Raw genomic sequence first — 5,840 nt, forward strand, 5'->3', positions numbered from 1 at the left:
TAGCAGAAGGGGACTCTATAAAACCACGTCTCGAAAGTTACAAATAAATAAGAGAAGAAGAAAAGAAAAAAGAGAGAGAAAATGTAGTAGAGAGTATTTAATTTTTGTTTACTTTTCAAATTTATAAATCAATTGATTTGTAAACGTAAATACAAATAAAACAATCTGGTTGAAATATTCAATACAATCGGGCTCGGCTTTTGAATTCGGACGACTTATCAACGGACCCTAATTAACTTTTTAAAGAAAATGTTGTATTTTGTTTTTTGTAGCAATTTAATCTTATTTGAAATTTTTTAATTACCAATTATTTGATTTCTTATTAAGTTTCCAAATAACAACATGCTATAATATTATTTTACCTAATTTAAAAATACCAATTAATGAATTTCTTATTTTAGATACAAATTACTAATTTGAGGACAAATTTAATAAAAATTGACAAAAAACTTTTTTACACCACGTAGTGTTCATTGGCGGATCTAGAAATTTCAAAAGGGGTGGCGCAGTAGTACGCTGTGGGGGAGGGGGTGGGAGTCAAGTCTCTACATGTGTTTGTTAAATTGGTTGGTTTTTTTTAAAGTGTTGTCTGTTTTCTGTGGTAGTTTAATTGTTCTAAGACATGTTCTGACTTTATAAGAAGTTCCCAGTGGATCCAGGATGAAGCCCCTGATGCTGCAGGGTTTGACAAAATAAGACAGCCTATATATTTTAGTGTTTTGTTGGGTTTTTGTTGTTGTACATATTTCTCTATCTAAAAACGGATCATATAAGGGGGGAGGGGGGAGGGGGGGGGGCTGTTGAATCCGTCACAGGTGTTGATATAAGGTTAACAGACGACAAATTATTTTTAATACTGATGGATTGGTTGGGTTATATAAAGGAGAGCATTTGTTTCGACATAAAATCTAAGGAGATTGAGGATATATCTAAGGATATATTAGGGCAGTTTCTAAAATATTATCAAACGAAAATGAAATAAATAAATATAATCGGAAAGAAAATGTGTATTAAGCAGTCAACTCAGCAAACTTAACTGATCCTCTCTGTTCTATAGGTACACATATAGATATAGAAAAGGTGGTGTCAAATCTTAATAAGACAAAAAGTCGAAGACAAGATATCAGCCGTGGGTATACGACGATGCAATTTAAAGTAGATTGCTGCACCAACCCTTTATTTATCGGCTCTTTAAAGCATCTCAAAAGGAAAATGATTTCACCATCCAAAAATTTATACTCGATCTCAATCGTGTAATGTATTTTTTTCATGAATAATAAAAAAAAAGAAGGTTGTTTTGTTTGCAATTACGATATTTTAGAATCCAATTTTTGCTGCGATTTGATGCATGATATGAATGACTGATAATACATGCTGAGAAGACTCGGACAGTCTATCTAATATTTTAGATAAAAAGTTTTGATAAAAATGATAATTTAAAAAAAAAAAATCTACGGCTAAACAACAAAGGAAATGAAATGAGCAAATTTTTTTTTTATAGAAATATTGGGTTTTTAAAACAAAACCCGAGGAAAAGGTACCGAATTTCGATACATTTTGATATACACCTGTACATGTAAAATATAAAAGTAATGAAATTATTTATTTGATACAAGAAATTAATTACGAAATTAGTTTTGTTGTAATAAAAACTGTTCTTCAACATTGATAAGACCTTTTGAAAAAAAAAAAAAAAAATTATTTTTCAACACTAACATTCAATTTCCTCTCTCTATATAGTATAATATATATTTTTGCATTCAGTGCGTGTTGTAAATCTTCATCTGCATACAATAGGATTAAACGTTTCTGATACATAATTAATTCCTCTTCAAATGATTTAATGAAATGTAGACCGGCTGTGTCTTTAACTTGTTACAATTTAGAATATACCATGGTGTCATTCGAGGTAATGTATACAACGGGAACAAAACGGGATATAAATGTTCGCCTTGTCTTAATCCAACATTGCATGTGAAAACTTTCAGCAGTAATGATTAATGCTTTATAACATTACAACGCTATTCACTCGGTAATTGTATTCATTCAAACCATTCACAATGGTACATGAGGTACATAAATTTGATTTTGTAATTATATAAACAATATTTCCAAGGGTATAAAATATCAATAATATATGTACATATATGTTCATTAGCACAAAATAAGGTGAGGGCATAATGCATACAAAGAGATTCGGACATTTAATAAATATACATGTCAGGGAGGACAACAGACTATCTCCTGAATTTTAGAAATAGATGTACATAATCTTTTAATGTTACAAAGTTGGATGTTGTCATTAATTCTCTAGATTTCAGTGTATTTGGTAGATGACAATATCTAGAAGCCAAAAAATTCTTTCCGTAAAGTGGATAGGGATTTACGTTCCAAGATAAAATGGTATTCATCGGCTAATTTACCAGTATTACAAAGTGTGCAATTTCTGTCAATTGTGGGAATTCTACCTTCCTACCTCTATGGGTAAATGGTGGTTTGTTGTTCTGAATTCAACAAAAGGTTTCCAATTTTTGTTTGAAAGAGTGCATTAAGTATTTCTCAAGGACAACGTTTAGCTTAAATTGATAGATTTGACCCTTTGATGAATTATTCATATCATTTGTCTACTTCTGTATAAACTGGACTTTTAGTCTTAATTTATTACAGCAGTAATAGATTAACCTGCAGAAGTGACAGGGAACAAAGGGTGAGAAAACTCAGTCAGGGGCATACCAAGGTGTCAAGATGATCGTGGGACATCCTGTGGGTATACACGAAGGGATTAGTTGGGGATTAGTTGGGGCTCTGACGCAGTCAAAATCCATTCTGACACGTGTTAATTGCAGTGACAAATTGATAATTTAACATAAATGCCAATTCATTATGTCAGCCTTCTTTAGAAGGAAATAAGGTATGAATGAACGCAGAGAAAATTGATAAAAATCTTATAACATTTATAAAACTACTATCTTTATTCCTTATAATGATACGCATATATATACTTGTACGTGGAATGATTACTCTGAGCTAGACATCCTTACTGTACAAATGTAATAGCAATATGAACATTTTTCAACTATATCAAAGTTGAAACTTGGCACATGGTATTAAATATTGAGGAAAGAACCCTCTAACATTCATGTTCCCAAGACCAAGGACTTTGATGTTAGGGTGGTGCTCTATGGTTCAAGAAATAAATATGTCTTTTCTAAATTCTTTTTTTAAAGTCCATGACACCAAACAACTAAAATGTACATTCAGAACAGAGACAGACTGCATAGCTTTAATGGATTGGCGACATCTATAATAGACACTGAAATTTCTGGTCTCGTGGCCCTGTGTTCAGGTCCAGGATAGGGCTATACGGATCATCGTGAACAAAAATTCATTCAGCTCCTAAGAATCTTTTCTTATATTCCTGAACAATATAGATGTAACAAGAAGCAAGAAAATGTAACGGACCAGACCGAGATTCTAACCCGGGCTCCGAACCAGACCGAGATTCTAACCCGGGCTCCGAACCAGACCGAGATTCTAACCCGGGCTCCAAACCAGACCGAGATTCTAACCCGGGCTCCGAACCAGACCGATATTCTAACCCGGGCTCCGAACCAGACCGAGATTCTAACCCGGGCTCCGAACCAGACCGAGATTCTAACCCGGGCTCCGAACCAGACCGAGATTCTAACCCGGGCTCCAAACCAGACCGAGATTCTAACCCGGGCTCCGAACCAGACCGAGATTCTAACCCGGGCTCCGAACCAGACCGAGATTCGAACCCGGGCTCCGAACCAGACCGAGATTCTAACCCGGGCTCCGAACCAGACCGAGATTCTAACCCGGGCTCCGAACCAGACCGAGATTCTAACCCGGGCTCCGAACCAGACCGAGGCTACTGAATCTCCAGTTAGGTGCTCTACCAACTGAACTATGATATCTGACCGTCACATTCACCCCTTCTTATTGTTTTCACTCTTGGGTACTACTAAACAGAGTACACCAGAGTACGTTAGAGTACTTTAGAGTACGCTGGTAAAATTTCATAATTTAATGCAATTTAATTGTTTATTTGTATGTATACCACTTAAATAAACATGATTATAAAATAATATTGCAAAATTTATAAAAAGTATTTGTTTTTTTAGCGATATTTTGACCAGAAAACAACATTCAATTTATTGAAGATTTATGGCATCATGATCCCGATTATTTCATTCGGAGTGACATATTACATTAGTAATTAATTTTACGTATTATTGATATAGTTATTCGAATTCATGATCTTTGATGTTCTTGCCCCCCCCCCCCCCGGTTTTTTTTTGGGTGTGTGTGTGTGTTATGCCTTTTTAAACCTCTCTTTTCAATTCATCAATTTATTTTATATTTTGTTTCTTTGTCCACTGGCCAATTATTGATTCAAATCAATTGAATAATTGATGGCCTTTCCAAAAAAACCCACCACTTCCAGTGTTGATCTAAAACAACAGCGACAATCATCAAAGACCTCATCTTTATAGATGTAATCATATCATCTTTATAGATGTAATCATATCATCTTTATAGATGTAATCATTTCATCTTTATAGATGTAATCATTTCATCTTTATAGATGTAATCATATCATCTTTATAGATGTAATCATATCATCTTTATAGATGTAATCATATCATCTTTATAGATGTAATCATATCATCTTTATAGATGTAATCATATCTTTATAGATGTAATCATATCATCTTTATAGATGTAATCATATCTTTATAGATGTAATCATATCTTTATAGATGTAATCATATCATCTTTATAGATGTAATCAAATCACTTTTATGTAAATCTACATGTAACTACCACTGAATGATTTATTTTCATGGAATTCACGGTTCAGTTGACTAAAAAAGAGTTAATACATTAAAAATAAAATAAAGGCATAATCTTGGAAAATTAAATGTAATGCGCTGGTACTTTATGTAAATATGTAGTTAAATTTGATCGGGATCAAACGGTAAACTGTAATTCAAAATAACTCCTAAAATAATGAAAACAAACACAATATATTCCAGATATATATTTATTAGGTTAAATTAAAGTAAGAACACCTACGAACAGCAGTTAAATTGCATTAAATTATGAAATTTTACCAGCGTACTCTACAGTACTCTAACGTACTCTGTTTAGTAGGACCACTGGTTCACGGGTATCGAACCCGGGATCCCTTCATTAAGTAGTAATCCATGTGCTCTAACCACTGTGTTGTCCAAGTCATATATCCCAAACTGCTACTAAATACGTCATAAAATGCGAAAGAGTTCGACAAAGGGAAATAATTTTTGTGTAACTCGGAACTTGCGTATTAAGGTCACATAGCAAATTCTTTGTAAACAAAGTTTAGATGTTAAAGAAGAATCGCCATGTCTACACGTGATCCCTCCGACATTTACATAAAAGCTCATACTAGATACAGACATGGTTTATAGACAGATATAATGTATGATGATTTATCTCAAAATCTGAAGTCCATTCCGTAAATTTTAAGATTTCCTTCCAATATCAAAATACAATGTATGTTGAAAACGAAATTTCGGCTGATATGAGTTTGTCAATGAATGAGGTACCCCATGGATGTTGTTTAAAAGGAAGGCTGTTTACCCAGTGTTGGACAGATGAGTAAATGTCTTGGTGTTTATCTGGAATTAAAAGAAATATATGAGTGTAAATTAATTGTAGAGATGAGAAATTATTGCACAAAGTTTAGAAATGATTGAGGAAAATATCGTGATGTGGAGTACATGTATATTTGAAATGAGGTGTGTGTTTGTGTTTATGTTTGAGTGTGTGTTTGT

The sequence above is a fragment of the Ostrea edulis genome, chromosome 4 (genome assembly GCF_947568905.1).
Source record: "Ostrea edulis chromosome 4, xbOstEdul1.1, whole genome shotgun sequence".
In the NCBI taxonomy this organism is placed as follows: domain Eukaryota; kingdom Metazoa; phylum Mollusca; class Bivalvia; order Ostreida; family Ostreidae; genus Ostrea; species Ostrea edulis.